The sequence below is a fragment of the Bos indicus genome, chromosome 1 (genome assembly GCF_029378745.1).
Source record: "Bos indicus isolate NIAB-ARS_2022 breed Sahiwal x Tharparkar chromosome 1, NIAB-ARS_B.indTharparkar_mat_pri_1.0, whole genome shotgun sequence".
Taxonomy (NCBI): domain Eukaryota; kingdom Metazoa; phylum Chordata; class Mammalia; order Artiodactyla; family Bovidae; genus Bos; species Bos indicus.
The window spans coordinates 132,943,571-132,965,202 of NC_091760.1; the positions used below are offsets into that span (position 1 = coordinate 132,943,571).

The window sequence follows — 21,632 nt, forward strand, 5'->3', positions numbered from 1 at the left end:
AAACTCTGGTAGATAGTGGAGGACAGAGGAGTCTGGTGTGCTTCAGTCCTTGGAGTCACAGAGAGTCAGACGTGACATAGCGACTGAACAATGTAAATGGTGTATTAATTTCAAATTTCATTTGTTCATTTTATATATGAAAAATGGCTTTTCAGTTTTTTCAGGTTTTCTGTATAGACAGTCATGTGATCTGCATACAAAGAAAGTTTGATTTCTTCCTTCCTGGTCTGTATACCTTTTATTTCCTTTTCTTATTGCTTTAGCTTGAATTTCTAGTACAGTGTTCAAAAGGAATGGTAAAAGATATCTTTGCTTTGTTCTTAAGAGGGCTAGTTCTTCCCATTATGTATGTGTTCGGTGTAAGTTCAGAAGTTCCCATCTATTTTAGTTTAGTGAAAGTTCTTTTAAAAATTATGAATGTGTGTTGGATTTTATGAAATGTTTTTCCTGAATTTATTGATATGACTGTGTGGCTTTACTTCTTTGCCTCTTGTTATGATGGGTTCCATTATTTGATTTTCACATTTTAACTAGACATGTGTACCTGGGATAAAGGACGTTATTGGTGGCTCAGATGGTAAAGAATCTGCCTGCAATGCACGAGACCAGGGTTCGATTCCTAGGTCAGGAAGATTCCTTGGAGAAGAAAATGGCAACCCAATCCAGTATTCTTGCCTGGAGAATCCCATGGACAGAGGAGCCTGGAAGGCTATAGTTCATGGTGTTCATTTCCAAGACAAACCATTCAGTATCACAGTAATCCAAGTCTATGCCCCAGTCACTGATGCTGAAGAAGCTGAAGTTGAACAGTTCTATGATGACCTAAAAGACCTTGTAGAACTAACACCAAAAAAAAAAAAGTCATTTTCATCATAGGGGACTAAAATGCAAAAGTAGGAAGTCAAAAGATACCTGGAGTAATAGACAAGTTTGGCTTTGGAGTACAAAATAAAGTAGGGCAAAGGCTAACAGAGTTTTGCCATGAGAATGCACTGGTCATAGAAACACCCTTTGCCAACAACACAAGAGATGGCTCGACACATGTACATCAGCAGATGGTCAGTACTGAAATCAGATTGATTATATTCTTTGCAGCTGAAGATGGAGAAATTCTATACAGTCCGCAAAAGCAAGACTGGGAGCTGAATGTGGCTCAGAGCATGAACACCTTACTGAAAAATTCAAACTTAAATTGAAGAAAGTAGGGAAAACCACTAGACGATTCAGGTATGACCAAAGTCAAATCCCTTACAATTACACGGTGGAAGTGACAAAGAGATTCACGGGATTAGCTCTGATAGAGTTCCTGAAGAACCATGAACAGAGTTTTGTGACATTGTTCAGGAGGCAGTGATCAAAAGCATCCCCTAGAAAAAAACATGCAAAGAGGCAAAATGGTTGCCTGAGGAGTCCTTACAAATACTGAGAAAAGAGAAGCTAAAGGCAAAGGAGAAAAGGAAAGATATACCCATCTGAATGCAGAGTCAAAGACTAGCAAGGAGAGATAAGAAAGCCTTCCTTATTGATCAGTGCAAAGAAATAGAGAAAAACAATAGAATGGGAAAGACTAGAGATCTCTTAAAGAACATTATAGAGAACCTGAAGCATTTCATGCAAATACGGGCATAATAAAGGACAGTAATGGTATGAACCTAACAGAAGCAGAAGATATTAAAAAAAAAGGTGACGAGTACAAAGAAGAACCATACAAAAAAGAGATTAATGACCCAGATAACCACGATGATGTGATCACTCACCGTGAGCGAAACATCCTGGAGTGTAAAGTCAAGTGGGCCTTAGGAAGCATCACTACAAACAAAGGTAGTGGTGTTGATGGAATTCCAGATGAACTATTTCAAATTCTAAAAGATGATGCTGTGAAAGTGCTGCACTCAGTATGCCAGCAAATTTGGAAAACTCAGCAGTGGCCACAGGACTGGAAAAGATCAGTTTTTATTCTAATCCAGGAAAGGGGAAGTGCCAAAGAATGTTCAAACTACTGCACAGCTGGACTCTTCACATGATAGCAGAGCTCAAAATTCTCCAAGTGAGGCTTCAACAGTATGTGAACTGAGAACTTCCAGATGTTCAAGAAGTGTTCAAGATGTTCAGATGGATTTAGAAAAGGCAGAGGAACCAGAGATCAAATTGCCAGCATTGGTTGGATCATTGAAAAAGCAAGACAGTTCCAGAGAAACATCTGGAACATCTGTTTTATTGACTACACCAAAGCCTTAGACTTTGTGGATCACAACAAACTATGGAAAGTTCTTAAAGAGATGGGAATACCAGATCACCTTGCCTGCCTCCTCAGAAACCTGTGTGCAGGTCAAGAAGCAATAGTTAGTACTGGACATGGAACAACAGACTGGTTCCAAATTGGGAAGGGAGTATATCAAGGCTGTATATTGTCACCCTACTTACTTAATTTACATGCAGAGTACATCATGTGAAATGCTGGATTGGATGAAGCATGAACTAGAATCAAGATTGCCAGGATAGATACCAATAACCTCAGATACGCAGATGACAGCACCCTTATGGCAGAAAGTGAAGAAGAACTAAAGAGCCTTTTGATGAAAGTAAAAGAGGAGAGTGAAAAAGTTGGCTTAAAGCTCAACATTCAGAAAACTAAGATCATGGCATCCCGTCCCATCACTTCATAGCAAATAGATGGGGAAACCATCTAAACGGTGGCTGCAGCCATGGAATTAAAAGACACTTGCTCCTTGGAAGAAAAGCTATGGCCAACTTAGACAGCATATTAAAAAGCAGAGACGTTACTTTGCCAACAAAGGTCCTTCTAGTCAGAGCTGTGGTTTTTCCAGTAGTCATGTGTAGTTGTGAGAGTTGGACCATAAAGAAAGCCGAGCGCCAAAGAATTGATGCTTTTGACCTGTGGTGTTGGAGAAGACACTTGAGAGTCCCTTGGACTGCAGGGACGTCAAACCAGTCCATCCTAAAGGAAATCAGTCCTGAATTTTCATTGGAAGGACTGATGCTGAAGCTTCAATATTTGCTACCTGATGCTAAGAACTGACACATTGGAAAAGACCTTGATGCTGGGACATATTGAAGGCGGGAGGACAAAGGCTGACAGAGGATGAGATGGTTGGATAGCATTACCGAATCAATGGGCGTGAGTTTGAGGAAGCTCTGAGAGTTGGTGATGGACAGGAAAGCCTGGAGTGCTGTAGTTCATGGGATTGCTCATGAGTGAGCAACTGAACTGAACTGTACATGGGATAAATCTCGCTTGTGGTACATAATTTTTAAAATACATTTAAAATTTTTGATTTGCTATCACTTTGTTGACAGTTTTATATCTGTGTTGATGAGACATAGAGTGGTCTGTAATTTTCTTGCAGTGTGTTTGTCTAATTTTGATGTTAGGGTAATACTATCTCATAAAATGAGGTAGGAAATATCTCCTCTCCTTTCATCTTTTGGAAGATATGGTAGAGACTTGGTTATAGCTTCTTCCTTAAATGTTAGAATTTGCCAGTGAACCTATCTGGGTTTGGTTCTTTATGTCGTGGCAGGTTTTAAAATATTGATGCAGTTTCTTTTATAGATGTAGGCCAGTTTATATTGCCTGTTTCTTGTGAGTTTTGGCATATTTTATCTTTCAAATATTGGATCCATTTCATCTCTGTTTCACATCTTGTGAGTATACTCATGGTATTCTGTTATTACCCTTTTTGTGTTGTCGTTTTCTGTTTACATTCCATTTTTTATTTCTGATATTGTGTCCTTAGTTAGCCTAGGTGGATGTTTATTAATTTTTATAGATCTTTTCAAAGAACCAGTATTTGGTTTTAGTCACTTCCATAATTTTTGACTAACTATTTTACAACTTCTTTGCCTTTTGCTCTAGTTTTTATTATTTCTTTTCTAACGCTTAGTTTTTATTTGCTTTGTTCTCCCCCGCCCCCCCTCTCGCCCCCCCAGTTTCTTAGGTTGGAAGATTAGACGATTGATTTTAGATTTTCTTCTTTTCTGCTACATGCAGACAGTGCTATAAATTCTCTGTAAGCTGCTTTGGCTGCATCCTAAAAATTTTGATGAGTTGTATTTTCATATTCATTCAGTTGAAATGTTTTAAAATTTCTGTTGAGATTTCTTCTCTGACTCATGCTATTTAGAAGCATGTTGTTTAATTTCCAGGTGTTTTGTGATTTTTCCAACTATCTATTAATGATTTCTAATTTAATTCCATTGTAGCCTGAGAGCATGCATTGTATGATTTCTGCTTTTCCAAATTTGTTAAGGAATTTTTTATGGTTCAGAATGTTATCTGTTCTGATGAATGTTCCATGTGAGCTTGAGAGAAATGTGAATTCTGCTGTTGTTGAATGAAACAGTTTATAGATGCCAATTAAATACAGTTGATTGATTGTGTTATAGAGTTCACTTGTGTCTTTATTGATTTTCTGCCTGCTTTTTACTATTTTTGTTGCTGTTCTTTATCCCTCAGAAGTTTGACAAAATGAGAGGAACAGCTCTTTTACATTCTGTTTTGAGGGTGAGAACTGATGGGAGAAGTGAAAGAGTTAGGAGCCCTGAGAAGAAGTGCTCAGCTTAGAAGATAACCTTGGGAATGATGAGAAATGTACCTTTAGAGTGAGAGAGAGAGAGAGAGAGAGAGAGAGATGTATGTGCTTTTTCAGGTGTAGTATCTTTCCAGGTGGCTCAGTGGTAAAAACTGCCTGCCAGTGCAGGATATTTGCATTTGATCCCTAGGTCAGGAGGATCCTTGGAGGAGGGCAAGGCAACTCATTCCAGTATTTTGGCCTGGAAAAAATCCCATGCACAGATGAGCCTCATGGGCTATAGTTGGGTCACAAAAAATTAGACACAGCTGAGCACGCATGCATCTTTAAAACCAACATAATTCAGAAAGAATGGGGAATATTCTTTATTGAAAGTGAAGTTTAGCACAGTGTCTAGCATGTAGGTAGATGCTTTAATGAATGTTGGATGTTCTCAGTAAAGAGAAAAAAAACAATACCAAGTTAGTTATAGAGTGATACCAATTTATGGGTGACTACTATAAAAATGAAATAGAGGACTATATGACCAATGATAAATTTATAAGATTGCTGGAATGACAAGAGAAATGTTTAGAATGGCTTATGAAAAACGTAGTAAGTACAAACAGGAGTTTTTTGTTTTTTTGATTGCTTAACTGATTTTAATAACATGACATAAAGCCCCTACACTTGATATAATTGTTATGCAAAATACATAGATGAATACTGTCTTCTTTTAAAAATATAAAATAAATAAGCAAGACGTGAAAATAGGCAAGTTTCCATTAAATAAATGAAAATTTAAAAAAAAGTTTTGCTTTCCATTTCATTTGAAGAAGGGAAATTATCATTTTAAACAAAATACAAGTTTATTAAACTAAAACATTATATAAAATGTTTAACTTTCATAAGTTAAAATGTTTAACTTATATAAAATGTTTAAGCTTCAAGGTTATGTTACTCCCAGATTTTGCATGTAACTGACAGAAGATGAGATGGTTTGGATGGCATCACTGATTCAATGGACGTGGGTTTGGATAGACTCTGGGAGTTGATGATGGACAGGGAGACCTGGCCTGCTGTGATTCATGGGGTTGCAAAAAGAGTCGGACATGACTGAGCAACTGAACTGAACTTTCAAATCTGCTAACACCCACTGAATTGATTCCATTCTGGATTCTAAGGCGTCAGTTTCTTCTTGCAAATTTTTCTTTGCTTCTTCTAACATTTCTTGTGTTTCTTCTTGAGAATGATTAATGAAAACATCGCCAATGTGATAAGGTGTCATTAAGCAGTTGTCATCTGCAAGCATGATGTCCTCACAGACATCTTCTAAATTTTGGAGTTGTTTCTTTTTTACTTCTATTTCTTCCTTCAGCTCTGTGATTCTACTTGTATTCTGTGCAAATTTTTTTATCTTTTGTTGATCTTCAAAAGTGATATTGACATCTTCTGCAGCTGTCTTCTTCATGGTGGCTGCCATCTTGGTAAACATGAGTTTTAAAGCTATGATTAGAACAGAAATAAGATTAAAGGATGGTAAAATGTTAAGTGAAAAATTGGTATGCATCATTTTTATATACCTTCTCCACCAAGGGAGATTTTTTTCCTTGAGAGCTGTAGAGAGCCAAATATATAGGTTTATAAGACAAAGTTGGTTGTGTTTAGTAAAATGAGACTTAATTAAAAATGGGGAATAGAGAATAAGAGTGCACTGGGTTATTTTACTTAAGTAAAGTACTCATAAAATGAGATTCTCAAAATTTTGCAGATGTCCTGGAACTATCACTAGACTTCTTGTTTCTTGATCCCAAAACCTGGTGTTCATATGTGCTAAGTTGCTTCAGTTGTGTCTGACTCTTTGCAGCTCAGTGGACCATAGCCCATCAGACTGCTCTGTCCAGGCAAGAATACTGGAGTGGGTTGCCTCGCCCTCCTCCAGGAGATTTTCCTGACTTCAAGGATTGAACTCATATCTCTGATGTCTCCCTCATTGGCATGCGGGTTCTTTACTACTAGTGCCACCTGGGAAGCCCCTAAGGAAAAAAAAAACCTAGCAGTGGACTTTACTCTCTGAGCGAGAATATTAAATGCAGGAAGGTAAGCTGAGTGTTCTGCCTTTTAATGTTGTATTGGTATAAAACTAAAACTATAGTAGGTTTATGCTTAGCTGCTCAGTTGTGTCTGACTCTTGCAACCCCACAGATTGTAGGCCTCCAGGCTCCTCTGTGCATGGGGTTTCCCAGACAAGAATACTGAAATGGGTTGCCATTCTGTTCTCCAGGAGATCTTCCCACCCAGGGATCGAACGCGGGTCTCCTACATTGCACGTGGATTCTTTAAGAGCTGAACTACCAGGGAAGCCCCATACTGTGTTTATGTAAGTTTAAAGTATATATTAAAATGTTTTTCTGATTAAGGAAGACAGATCCTTAAGGATCTAAATACACTTATGACACATAAGTATTAACAAATGGTATAGAATTTCCACAGTGCTTTTTCCAAGTAAAAAATGTAAATTGCATATAAACATGTAAAGCATTCCATAATTGTATTTCTTATTAAACTTGTGTAAGTTTGTATACTTATAGAAATCAGGTATTTTGTTTATTCTCACTTTTTTCTTTTTCAAAATATTGTAGTTACTCATTTTAGTTCCTTTCTGTTTTGAGAATTATCTCAGTTATTTGAGATTTTATTTGAGAATTAAATGAGTTTCTGCAGACGATCCTGATTGGATTTAGAAGTTAGTTGTCATTTGGATATGTTGTTCAACCCCCAGATTCTGTTATGCTGTCGCTTTCTAGTCAGTCCTCTTTTACCCCAGTCTCTAACAACCACTGGTCTGTTCTGTTCTGTGTGGTTTTCTAACAATGTCTTGTAAGTGGAATTCTACAGTAAGTACATAGTCTGTGTACTTGAGACTCATTTAATTGTTGAATAGTATTCCATCTTGTGAATGTGCTATCGTATAATTATAATCTTTTAATTAAGGATAGTTTGGAGATGTTTGGACTCCCCTGGTGGCTCAGACGGTAAAGCGTCTGCCTAAAATGCGGGAGACCCAGGTTCAGTTCCTGGGTTGGGAAGATCTCCTGGAGAAGGAAATAGTAACCCACTCCAGTATTCTTGCCTGGAAAATCTCATGGACTGAGAAGCCTGATAGGCTACAGGGCATGGGGTCGCAAAGAGTCGGACACAACTGAGCGACTTCACTTTCACTTTGGGGATGTTTACAGTTTCTGGCAGTTATGAATAAATTACTACGAGCATTTGATTATTAATGCACCTTTTTTTTTTTTTTTTTTGTAAGAACATAAGCTTTCTTTGAACTTTGCCACCTAGGAGTGGCATTGCTTTCAGTTCCCTTCAGTTCAGTCACTCAGTCATGTCCGACTCTTTGCAACCCCATGAACCTCAGCACGCCAGGCCTCCCTGTCCATCACCAACTCCTGGAGTTCACTCAGACTCTTGTCCATGAGTCGGTGATGCCATCTAACCACCTCATCCTGTGTCGTCCCCTTCTCCTCCTGCCCTCAATCTTTTCCAGCGTTAGAGTCTTTTAAATTATTCAGCTCTTTGCATCAGGTGGCCAAAGTATTGGAGTTCCAGCTTCAACATCAGTCTTTCCAGTGAACACCCAGCACTGATCTCCTTTAGGATGGACTGGTTGGATCTCCTTGCAGTCCAAGGGACTCCTATTAAGAGTCTTCTCCAACACCACAGTTCAAAAGCATTAATTCTTCAGCACTCAGCTTTCTTTATAGGCCAACTCTCACATCCATACATGACTACTGGAAAAACCACAGCCTTGACTAGACAGAGCTTTGTTGACAAAGTAACATCTGCTTTTTAATATGCTGTCTAAAAAAAAAAATACTAATAATATGCTGTCTAGGTTGGTCATAACTTTGCTTCCAAAGGAGTAAGTGTCTTTTAATTTCATGGCTGCAGTCACCATCTGGAGTGATTTTGGAGCCCCCCCAAATAAAGTCAGCCACTGTTTCCACTGTTTCCCCATCTATTTGCCATGAAGTGATGGGACCAGATGCCATGATCTTAGTTTTCTGAATGTTGAGCTTTAAGCCAACTTTTTCACTCTCCTCTTTCACTTTCATCAAGAGGCTCTTTAGTTCTTCACTTTCTGCATAAGGGTGGTGTCATCTGCATATCTGAGGTTATTGATATTTCTCCCGGCAATCTTGATTCCAGCTTGTGCTTCTTCCAGCCCAGCGTTTCTCATGATGTACTCTGAATATAAGTTAAGTAAGCAGGGTGACAATATGCAGCCTTGAAGTACTCCTTTTCCTATTTGGAACCAGTCTGTTGTTCCATGTCCAGCTCTCACTGTTGCTTCCTGAACTGCATATAGGTTTCTGAAGAGGCAGGTCAGGTGGTCTGGTATTCCCATCTCTTTCAGAATTTTCCACAGTTTACTGTGATCCACACAATCAAAGGCTTTGGCATAGTCAATAAGGCAGAAATAGATGTTTTTCTTGAACTCTCTTGCTTTTTCGATGATCTAGTGGATGTTGGCAATTTGATCTCTGGTTCCTCTGCCTTTTCTAAAACCAGCTTAAACATCTGGAAGTTCACAGTTCACGTATCACTGAAGCCTGGCTTGGAGAATTTTGAGTGTCACTTTACTAGCATATGAGATGAGTGCAATTGTGCAGTAGTTTGAGCATTCTTTGGAATTGCCTTTCTTTGGGATTGGAATGAAAACTGACCTTTTCCAGACCTGTGGCCACTGCTGAGTTTTCCAAATTTGCTGACATATTGAATGCAGCAGCATCTTTTAGGATTTGAAATAGGTCAACTGGAATTCCATCACCTCCACTAGCTTTGTTCATGGTGGTGCTTCCTAAGGCTCACTTGACTTCACATTCCAGGATGTCTGGCTCTTGTTGAGTGATCACACCATCGTGATTATCTGGGTTATGAAGATCTTTTTTGTGTAGTTCTTCTCTGTATTCTTGCCACATCTTCATAGTATCTTCTGCTTCTGTTAGGTCCCTACCATTTCTGTCCTTTGTTGATCCCATCTTTGCATGAAATGTTCCCTTAGTATCTCTAATTTTCTGTAGAGATCTCTAGTTTTTCACATTCTGTTTCTTTGCATTGATCACTGAGGAGGGCTTTCTTATCTCTCCTTGCTATTCTTTGGAACTCTGCATTCAAATGGGTGTATCTTTCCTTTTCTCCTTTGCTTTTCGCTTCTTTTCACAGCTATTTGTAAGGTCTCCTCAGACAGCCATTTTGCTTTTTTCCATTTTTCTTGGGGATGGTCTTGATTCCGGTCTCCTGTACAGTGCCGCAAACCTCTGTCCATAGTTCATCAGGCACTCTTATCACATCTAGTCCCTTAAGTCTATTTCTCACTTCCTGTGTATAATCATAATGGATTTGATTTAGGTCATACCTGAATTGTCTAGTGGTTTTCCCCACTTTCTTCAATTTAAGTCTGAATTTGGCAATAAGGAGTTCATGATCTGAGCCACAGTTTCCTCCCGGTCTTGTTTTTTGCTGAGTGTATAGAGCTTCTCCATCTTTGGCTGCAACAAATATGATCAATCTGATTTTTTGTTGTTGAACATCTGGTGATGTCCACGTGTAGAGTCTTCTCTTGTGTTGTTGGAAGAGGGTGTTTGCTATGCCCAGTGCTTTCCCTTGGCAGAACTTTATTAGCCTTTGTCCTGCTTCATTCTGTACTCCAAGGCCAAAATGCCTGTTAGTCCAGGTGTTTCTTGACTTCCTACTTTTGCTTTCTAGTCCCCTATAATGAAAAGGACATCTTTTTTCGGTGTTAGTTCTAAAAGGTCTTGTAGGTCTTCATAGAACCATTCAACTTTAGCTGCTTAGTTATATATTAACAGTTAGTGTCTGGTTACTAGCTGTTTTTTATAGGGATTGTGCTATTTTTCCATTTCTTCCAGCTATGTTATGTATGAATTTTCCAGCTGTTTTGACTCCTTACCAACACTTGAAATGGTCTTTTTAATTTTAGTCATGTTAATATGTATGTAGTAGTATCTCATTTCAGTTCTAGTCCATTCCCTAATGAGAAGATCACCTGGAGAAGGAAATAACAACCCACTCCAGTACTCTTGCCTGGGGAATCCCGTGAACAGAGGAGCCTAGTGGGCTATAGGCCATTGGATCACAAAAGAGTTGGATAGAACTTAATAGACTAAAACAACAAAACAATGGTAAAGAGCATCCACTGGAAATATATGTTACCCTTTTATGTTCTTTGTTAAAGTGTCTGTTCAAATCCTTCACCTATGGGGAAAAAAAGGAACTCTTTTCTGTCTTATATTTGACGTTTGAAAGTTTTCTTCCTATAAGTTCTTTTTCAATTACATGATTTGAAAGTATTTTCTCTTAGTGTATGACTTTTTAAAATCTCTCACATGTCTTTTTCAGAGAAAAAAGATTAAGTCCAGTTAGTCTCTTTTTTGTTTCTTTTTATGAATGGTACTTTTGGTGTCAACATGTAAGAACTCATTACCTAACCAGAGATGACAAAGCTTTTCTCAAATTTGTTATGTTCCATTTTGTGATTATAGCCATCCTCAAAACTGGAAAATGTTATTGCATTGTGGTTTTGATGTGCATTTCTCTAACAAGTTGAGCCTCAACTCTTGATGTGCTTATTGGCCAATAATATATCTTCTTTGGAGAAGTGTCTGTTTGAGTCCTTTGACCATTAAAAATATATATATTATTTATTTTTGGTTGTGGTGGATCCTTGTTGCTGCAGGCAGCATCCTCTAGTTGTGGTGAGCTGAAGCTCCTCTTTGTTGTGGTGCGTGGGCTTCTCCTTATCCTGGCTTGTCTTGTTGTGTAGCATGGGCTTCAGATTCGTGAGTATAGTAGTTGCAGCTCACAGGCTCTAGAGCACAGACTCAGTAATTGTTGTGCAGAGGCCTAGTCGCTCCAAGGCATGTGGGATCTTCCAGGACCAGGGGATGAACCTATGTCCCCTGTGTTGGCAGGTGGACTTCCAACCACTGAACCTCCAGAGAAGTTCTGACAATTTCTTTTTAACTGGGTTTTTTTTTTTTTTTTTGGTGTAATTCGATAGTAAGAAATTACAGTGGACTCTTGAACAGCATGAATAGGAATTATGTGAAGCCACTTAAACATAGAATTTTTTCAATAAATGCATCCAGTAGTACTAAACACAGTCTACAGTTGGTTGAATCTGTGTCTGCATAACTGGATGTAGAGTGCCATCTGTGAAGTTATATGTGATTTTTCAACCATATGGGTGGTTGAACCTTATAAGCCTTGTGTTGTTCAAGGGTCATCTTTGTATTCTGGGTACTAGATTCTTATCAGATAAATGATTTCCAAACTTTTTTTTTTTTACTATCCTTTGATTGCCTTCTGACTCTGTTGATAAAGTCCTTTGATGCAGAAAAGTTTTTTTATATTGATGAAATCTATCTTATTTTTTCTTTTGTTGCCTGTGCCTTTGATGTCACAGCCAAGAAATCATTTCCAAATCTACTATCATGATGCTTTTGCACTAGTTTTTCTTTAAGAAGTTTTATAATTTTTTTACACTTAGATGTTTGGTCCATTTTCAGTTGATTTTTGTGCATGATGTAAGACCAGGATTCAATTTCTTTTTTTGCTGTATGTGAATATCTATATTTCCCAGCACCGTTTTTTTTGAAAAGACAGTGTTTCCCTTATTTGCATGATCTTGGTTTTCTTGCCAGAATCCATTTGACCAAATATGTGAGGATTTATTTCTGGAAGTGGTTTTCTTTTGGTTTGTATGTTTGTCTCTATACTTGTATCACAGTGTTTTGATTACTGTCACTTTGTGGTGAAATTTGATCTCTAGAAGTGTGAGACTTCCAACTTTGGTCTCTCTTTCCAAGATCATTTTGGCTTTAAAGGTCCTTTCCATGAGATTCCATAAGAATTTCGGATGAGATTTTCTGTATAAAAGAATTAAGATTTTGACAAGTACAGTATTGAATCTGTAGATTGTTTTGAGTGCCTAGTGACATCCTTATAATATTGTCTTCCCATCTGTAAACAAATCTTTTACCTGGGTTAAATTTCTTTTTTAAATGTTTCCTTTATTCTAATGCAACTGTAAATGTAATTTTCTTCCCTTTCATTTTTTTTAATGGTCACTGTACAAAAACAGTGTTTTGTGGTTGATTTTTTATCCTCTCACATTGTTAAACTTATTAGTTCTAAAAAAGAATTCATTTTTGTATGTTGTCTTCCACCTACAAGTTTTTTTCAACTTGTTCAAGTCGCTTAGTTGTGTCCAACTTTTTGCGACCCCATGGGCTGCAGCCCACCAGGCTTCCCTATCATTCACTATCTCCATGAGGTTGCTCAAACTCATTTCCATTGAGTCAGTGATGCCATTTTCAACTAGTATTTGGCTATTGTCGATTCCTTAAGATTTTCTATATATAAAGGATTATGTCGTCTCTGAATAAAGATAGTATCACTTTTTTTCCTACTTGCATGTGATTTATGTCTCTTTCTTGCATAATTGTTCTGCTTCAACATACACTAATTTGTTGAAAACCATGGTAAAAATGGACATTGTTGACTTCTTGATTTTAGGGGGGGTAGCTTTTATTTTAGTCGTTCAACAGAGTATGAAGTTAGTTACTTGTTTTTCATAAATGCTCTTTATTATATTAAGAAAGTTCCATTCAGTTTCCTAGTTTTTTGAATGTTTTTATCATGAAGTAATGTTTTGGCTCTTTAGTGTCTCTTGAGATTTTGTGAAATGCTTTTTGTCTTAATTTGAGATGATTTTGTGGTTCTTTTTTACTTTCTAATAATGTATCTTATTACCTTGATTTTCTAATGTTGGACAACTTTGGCATTCTTGGGTAGGCCCCCCTTCCCCATGGTATATATTATATAATATGTAGTTGTATGTTTGCTATTTGAAAAATTTTGCACTTATATTTCAGAGAAGGCAATAGCACCCCACTCCAGTACTCTTGCCTGGAAAATCCCATGGACGGAGGAGCCTGGTGGGCTGCAGTCCATGGGGTCGCTAAGAGTCAGACACGACTGAGCGACTTCACTTTCACTTTCCACTTTCATGCATTGGAGAAGAAAATGGCAACCCACTCCAGTGTTCTTGCCTGGAGAATCCCAGGGACTGGCGGGGGCCTGGTGGGCTGCCGTCTATGGGGTCGCACAGAGTTGGACATGACTGAAGTGACTTAGCAGCAGCAGCACTTACCTTTATAGGAGAAATTGTTCTGTAGGTTTTTTTTGGGGGGGGGGCGGGTTCTGTGTTTGGCTTTTATATAGAAGAAATGCTGGCTTCATAGATTGAGTTAGGAAATCTTCCTCATATATTTTTAGGAAGATTTTGAGAATGATCATTGTTATTTATTTAAATTGCTTGTAGAATTCACTAGTGTAACCATCTGATTCTGGACTTTTTTGTTAGGAGGTTTTGATAGCTGATTCTCTTTGAATGTTACAGGTTTGTTCTAATCTTTTACTTTTCCTTGAGCCATTTAATATAGGTTATGCAGTTTATTGGCATATAATTTTTTCCTATCTCTTATAATCTTTTTTGTTTCTATAAGGTTTTTAATTCTAGAAATTTAAGAAAGGTGGGAATTTATAAATAAATAAATATGTAAATTTAAAATTCCTTTAATCAGATCCTGTTAGGAAACACTTGCAGGCTCTATAGCAATAGTTCTCAAGGTATGGTTCCCCACCAGCAATTTCAGTATCACCTTGGCACAGTTAAAAATGCAGAATCTTGGAAATTCTTTGAAAGTCCAGTGCTTAGGACTCTGTGCTCTCACTGCCAAGGGCATGGGTTCAATCCCTGGTCAGGGAACAGATGCAGCAAACTGCATGGCGTGGCTATAAAAAAAAAAGAACTGTAGATTCTTGAGTTACACCCCATACCTACTGAATCAGACCCTGGGCATCAGATCCAGCAGTTGTATTCCAACAAGGCTTTCAGGTAATTCTGATACACATCAAAGTTTGAAAAACCCCAGTGCAGAGCTTTCCTGAATGTTCCTAGTATTCCCTAAATGGAGACCTGGTCCCCTCAGCCCTCAGGAGCAGAACCCCTAGGAGTATTCAAAGCCTCCAAGCCATAGTCTCCAACATCAGTGGCCTATCCAGGGTTGGGTCTTACTGGTCCCAACTTGTCTTCAGAGGCAGACAGAGAATGAGCATCATATCAGCACGTCCTGTCCCTCCTCAGATATTCTACCATCTGCTTGTCTGCTTCAGTCATCTGAACAAAGGCCATGTAACTGTGGGAGGAGCTCGTATCTCTTCACCCAGGGCAGCTGCACAGGGCTTAGGAGCCAGTTGGCATGGGGCTCAGATCAGGATGGCAGAGTGGGGCTCCTGTAGGCTGAATGATAGGTACAGGTCCTGATGTCAAGTCTTCATGTAGGTTGAATTCCTGGATGAATTCAGTTCAGTTCACCCCTAAGTTCTTTTTAGTATTCTACATGCCAGCTGCATGATGACACCTTTGACAGTGCACACACTTTCATGAAGTTAGACCTTCATTAATTTGAAATACTTGATATGAAAATGTTCCATTAGAGGGAATTTGTTGGTGGTTCAGTAGTTAGAGTTCCACATTTCCACTGCCAGGGCCATGGGTCCGATCCCTGGTGAGGGAACTACTAGTGTTGGAGAGGTTGGAGGCATGAATCAGCAGTGGCTTACTGTGGGAACCTATTTCTTTGTAAGGTTGATAGTAATATTACTGCTTTAATTTATGAGTGTGGTTATTTGCATCTTCTCTCTTTTTTACTTACTGAGTCTGAAAGTTTGTCAGTAATGTCAATACATTTAAAAAAGTCAAATTTTAGCCTTATAAATTCTATTATTTCTCTACTCTTGTTTATTTCTCCTTTTATTTTTATTGTTTCATAAATTTGCTGCCTTCAGGTTTAACTTGGGCTTCCCAGGTAGCACTAGAATCTGCCAGCCAGTGCAGGCGACATGAGAGAAGCAGGTTCGTGCCTGGGTCAGGAAGATCCTCTGGAGTGGGGCATGGCAACCCACTCCAGTATTCTTGCCTGTAAAATCTCATGGACAGAGGAGCCTGGCGGACTACAGTCCATTGGGTCGCAAAGAGTCAGACATGACTGCAGCGACGTAGCACGCATACAGGTTTAATTTGCTCTTGATTAAGGTAGAGAGTTAGATTATTGAATTGATACATTTCTTTTTAACATGGGTGTTTACAGTTATATTTCCCTCTGAGCACTGCTTTTGGTATGTCTCATAAATTTTGACATATAATGTCTTTGTTTTCACTAGTCTCATAGTATTCTAATTTGTCATTTCTTCTTTAACTCAGTAATTTAAGAGTATGCTGTTTAGTGTCCACATATTTGCAAATTTTCCAGTTTCTCTTCTGTTACTGATTTCTACTTCCTTTGCTTTCTGCTCTAAGAATACAGTTTCTGTGATTTCAAGCTTTTAAAAGTTGCTGGGACTTTTTTATGGCCTAATCAGCTATGCTGTAGAAGTTGTATGTGCACTTGAGAAAAGGGTGTATTCTGTTTTTGGGTGGAATGTTCCTTATATGTCTATTAGGTCTGTTTGATATATGGTATCTGTTGTTCAAGTCCTCTATTGCCTTATTAATCTTATGTCTGGTCTTGGTTTTTTTTTTTTTTTTGGGAAGTGGTGTATTGAAATCACCAACTATGGCCACAGTCCATGGGGTTGCAAAGAGTCCGACACAACTGACTGACTGAGCATGCACGCTTGATAAGGAAAGACTTCTGACACTTTGCTTTTTTTTTTTTTTTCTTTCCTGCTTGTCTTATATCTTCATTTTTCTTTAACTTTGTATTGGGGTGTAGCTGATTAACAAACTATAGTGTGATATTTTCAAGTGAACAGCAAAAGGACTTAGCCGTACATATACATGTTTCTATTCTCTCCCAAACCCCGCTCCCATCCAAGCTGGCACATAACATTGAGTAGAGTTCCATGTGCTGTACAGTAGGTCCTTGTTGGTTATGCATTTTAAATACAGCAGTGTGTATATGTCCATCCCAAACTCCGTAATTATCCCTTTCTCCCATCCCTACCCTGGCAATGAGAAATTTGTTCTCTAAGTCTGTGAGTATCTGTTTTGTAAGTTAGTTCATTTGTATCATTTCTTTTTAGATTCCACATAAAAGGGATGTTATATAATATTTCTGTGTGACTTAATTCACTCAGTATGACATTTTGTAGGTCCATCCATATTGTTGCAAATGGTGTTAATTCATTCTTTTTAATGGCTTAGTAATATTACATTGTGTGAAATGTTACATTGTGTGTGTGTGTGGTGTGTCCACATATATATACACACCACATTTTCTTTACCCATTCCTCCGTCAATGGACATTTAGTTTGCCTCCATGTCTTGGCTCGTTCAAAATGAGGCAGGGAGTACCTCAAGGCTGTATGTTGTCACCCTGCTTTTTTAACTTACATGCAGAGTAATCATGTGAAGCTCAGGGCTGGAAGAATCACAAGCCGGAATCAAGATCGTCAGGAACAATACCAGCAATCTTAGATATGCAGATGATACTACTCTAGTGGCAGAAAGCAGAGAAGAACTAAAGGGCCTTTTGATGAGGGTGAAAAAAGGGAGTGAAAAACCTGGCTTAAAACTCAGCACACAAAAGACTAAGATCATGGCATCTGGTCCCATCACTTCATCGCAAATAGATGGAGAAAAAAGTGGAAACAGTGACATTTTCCACTGGGTTCCAAAATCACTGTGGACAGTGACTGCATCCACGAAATTAAAAAGCTCTTACTCCTTATAAAGAAAGCTATGACAAACCTAGAAAGTGTATTAAAAAGCAGAGCTACCACTTTGCTGACAAAGGTCCATATAGTCAAAGCTGTGGTTTTTCCAGCTCAGTTCAGTCGCTCAGTCGTGTCCACCTCTTCGCGACCCTATGGACTGCAGCATGTGAGGCCTCCCTGTCCATTACCAACTTCCGGAGTTTACTCAAATTCATGTCCATCGAGTCAGTGATGCCATCCAACCATCTCCTCCTCTGTCGTCCCCTTCTCCGCCCGCCTTCAATCGTTTCCAGCATCAGGGTCTTTTCCAGTGAATCAGTTCTTCACATCACGTGGCCAAAGAATTGGAGTTTTAGCCTCAGCATCAGTCCTTCCAATGAATATTCAGGACTGATTTCTTTTAGGATGGACTAGTTGGATCTCCTTGCTGTCCAAGGGACTCTCAAGAGTCTTCTCCAATGCTACAGTTCAAAATCATCAATTCTTTGGCGCTCAGCTTTCTTTATATATAGTCCAACTCTCGCAAACATACATGACTATTGGAAAAACCATAGCTTTGACTAGACAGACCTTTGTTGGCAAAGTAATGTCTCTGCTTTTTAATATGCTGTCTAGGTTGGTCCTAACTTTCCTTCCAAGGAGTAAGCGTCTTTTAATTTCATGGATGCAGTCACCATGTGCAGTGATTTTGGAGCCCAAAAAAATAAAGTTAGACACTGTTTCCACTATTTCCCCATCTGTTTGCTATGAAGTGATGGGACCAGATGCCATGATTAATTTTCTGAATGTTGAGTTTTAAGCCAACTTTTCACTCTCCTTTTTCACTTTCATCAAGAGGCTCTTTCATTCTTCTTCACTTTCTGCCATAAGGGTGGTGTCATCTGCATATCTGAGGTTATTGATATTTCTCCTGGCAGTCTTGATTCCAGCTTGTGCTTCATCCAGCCCAGCGTTTCTCATGATGTACTCTGCATAGAAGTTAAATAAGCAGGGTGACCATATACAGCCTTGAAGTACTCCTTTCTCTATTTGGAACTAGTCTGTTTTTCCATGTCCAGTTCTAACTGTTGCTTCCTGACCTGCATACAGATTTCTCAAGAGGCAGGTCAGGTGGTCTGGTATTCCCATTTCTTGAAGAATTTTCCACAGTTTGTAGTGATTTTCGTGACCACAGCCACAAAATTAAAAAAAAAAAAAAAAACAACAAACTTCCTACTCCTTATAAAGAAAGCTATGACAAACCTAGACAGCATATTAAAAAGCAAAGACATTACTTTGCTGACAAAGGCCTGTATGATCAAAGCTGTGGTTTTTCCAGTAATCATGTATTGATGTGAAAGTTGGACCATAAAGAAGGCTGAATGCTGAAGAATTGATGGTTTATAATTATGGTGCTGGAAAAGACTCTTGAGAGTCTTTAGGGAAGCAAGGAGATCAAACCAGTCTATCCTACAGGAAATTAAACCCAAATATTCATCGAAAGGACTGATGCTGAAGCTGATGTTCCAATACTTTGGCCACCTGATGCAAAGAGCCAACTCATGGAAAAGACCCTGATGCTGGGAAAGATTGAGGACAGGAGGAGAAAGGGGTGACAGAGGATGAGATGGTGCATGGCATCATGACTCAGTGGACATGAGTTTGAGTAAACTCCTAGAGATAGTGGAGGACACGGAAGCCAGGCGTGTTGCAATCCATGGGGTCACAAAGTTGGACACAACTTAGCAACTGAACAGCAGTGTTTCGGCTATTGTAAACACTGCTACAGTGATCTTCTTTGTTGCTTAATTTCTCCATCACTGCCTTCCTTTGTGTTTGATCTTCTAGTGTACCTTTTTCATTTAAAAAATTTCATTTTAAATTACACTGGTGATCATGATATCTTATGTTTATATCAATTTAGTTTGAAACAGTAGTAACTTGACTTTTTATTTATATATTTGGGCATACCTCAAATATATTGTGGATTTTGTTCTAGAACACCACAGTAAAGCAAATAGCACAATAAAGTTTTAAGTTTTCCAGTTATGTTTGGTCTAAACTATAGCTTGTTAAGTTTTCAGTGTCACTATGTCTTAAATGATGTACATACCTTTATTTACATATATAAGAATACTTTATTGCTAAGACATGCTAGCCATCATCTGAGCCTTCAGCTACTGGTAGTCTTTTTGCTGAAGGAGGGTCATGCCTCAGTGTTGATTGCTGCTGAATAATTAGGGTTGTGGTTTCCAAAGGATGGAGTGACTGTGGCAGTTTCTTAAAATAAGGCAACAGTGAAGTTTGCCACATTGGGGACTCTTCAATTCATGAATGATTTCCCTATAGCGTGCAGTGCTGTTTGATACTATTTTACCCACAATAGAACTTTTTTAAAAAATTGGAGTGAGCCCTCCCAAACTTGCCACTGCTTTAACAGTTAGGTTTGCATAATATTCTAAACTCTTTATTGACATTTCAACATCTGCTCAGCATCTTCAGCAGTTACAACTTTCATCTCAAGAAAGTACTTTGTTTGCTCATATGCAGGAACCTTCTCATTTGTTAGTTTATCATGAGATTTGTAACAATGCAGTCACATATTCAGACTCCACTTCTAATTTTAGTTCTTTGCTATTTCACTCACTGCACCAGCAGTTCTTTCTCCCATGGAAGACTTGAATGCCTCAAAGTCATCTGTGAGGGTTGATAAGTGTTTGCAAACTCTTGTTGGTATTTTGACCTTTTCCATGAATCAGGAACATCACTAATGGTATCTAGAAAATACCATTTTGAATGAATGAATGTTTTCCTGGTTTTCATCTGACCTCATCCAGGTTCATCAGAGAAATCACTATCTATGACAGTTACAATCTTAAAATAGGTATTTCTTAACTAAAAAAACTTGAAAAGTGAAATAACTCCTTGTGGGCTACAGGATGGGTTCTGTGTCAGGAGATGTGAAAATGGCATATGTCTCAATGTGCATCTTTAGCAGAGCTCTTCGTTGATCAGGTACATTGTCAACGAACAGTAAGTAATATTTGAATCTTTTTTTAGTCTGAGCAGTAGATCTCAAAAGTAGGCTTAAAGCATTTACTAAACAATGTTGCAAACAGATGTACTGTCAACCAGGCTTTGTTTTTCCATTTCTATAGCACAGGCAGAATAGATAATAGTGTAATTCTTAAGGGCCCTGTGATTTTTGGAATAGTAAATGAACACTGGCTTCACTTTAAAGTCACTAGTTGCATTAGACCCTGTCAGGAAAGTGTGCTTGTTTTTTTGAAACTTAGAAGCCAGGCACTGACTTCTCTTTATACCTGTGAAAGTTCTCAATGGCATCTTCTTCCAGTGTAATACTATTTTGTCTACATTGAGAAAATTTTGTTTAGTTTTGTCGCTCAGTCACTCAGTCATGGCCAAGTGTTTGCAACCCCATGGACTGCAGCACACCAGGCTTCCCTGTCCTTTACCATCTCCCGGAGTTTGTTCAAACTCATGTCCATTGAATTCTAACCATCTCATCCTTTGTCGTCCCTTTCTCCTCCTGCCTTCAGTGTTTCCCAGCATCAGGGTGTTTTTCAATGCGTCTGCTCATCCCATAAGATGGCCAAAGTACTGGAGCATCAGCTTCAGCATCAGTCCTTCCAATGAATATTCAGGGTTGATTTCCCTTAGGATTGACTGGTTGGATCTCCTTGCTGTTCAAGGGACTCTCAAGAGTCTTCTCCAACACCACAGTTCAAAAGTATCAATTCTTCAGTGCACAGCCTTCTTTATTATGGTCTAGCTCTTGTATCCGTACATGACCACTGGAAAAACTATGAATTTAGCTAGATGTGCCTTTGTTGACAGAGTGATGTCTCTGCTTTTTAATATATTGTCTAGGTTTGTCATATCTTTTCTTCCAGGGAGCAAGCCTCTTTTAATTTCGTGGCTGCAATCACCATCTGCAGTGATTTTGGAGCCCAGAAAAATAAAGTCAGCCACTGTTTCCACTGTTTCCCCATCTATTTGCCATGAAGTGATAAGACCAGATGCCATGATATTTGTTTTTTGAATGTTAAGTTTTAAGTCAGTTTTATCACTCTTCCCTTTAACCCTCATCAAGAGGCTCTTTAGTTCCTCTTTGCTTTGTGCTATAAGGATGATGTCATCTGCATATGTGAGTTTATTGATATTTCTCCTGGCAGTCTTGATTCCAGCTTGTGCATCGTCCAGCCCGGCATTTCGCATGATGTACTTTGCATTAAGTTAAATAAGCAGGGTGACAATAGACAGCCTTGACGTACTCCTTTCCCGATTTGA

The 21,632-nt window shown here is 38.6% G+C and overlaps 1 protein-coding gene and 1 pseudogene across 3 annotated transcripts in view; one reads left to right on the forward strand and one right to left on the reverse strand.

Annotated features, from left to right (window-relative positions):
* The window catches only part of STAG1 (STAG1 cohesin complex component), a 509,253-nt gene that overhangs the window by 122,872 nt on the left and 364,749 nt on the right, over nucleotides 1-21,632 (forward strand). The window contains exons 1-2 of one of the 3 annotated variants that reach the window (XM_070770576.1): nucleotides 5,352-6,632; nucleotides 6,817-6,912. The exons of 1 other annotated variant lie outside the window; for it this stretch is intronic. The gene's annotated coding sequence lies outside the window, so the exon portion shown is untranslated. Of the gene's footprint in view, nucleotides 1-5,351; nucleotides 6,633-6,816; nucleotides 6,913-21,632 lie in introns of those variants that run through there. One more of the 3 variants, XM_070770514.1, reaches the window with a different exon arrangement.
* On the reverse strand, nucleotides 1,255-6,015 carry LOC109560066 (prefoldin subunit 4 pseudogene; annotated as a pseudogene).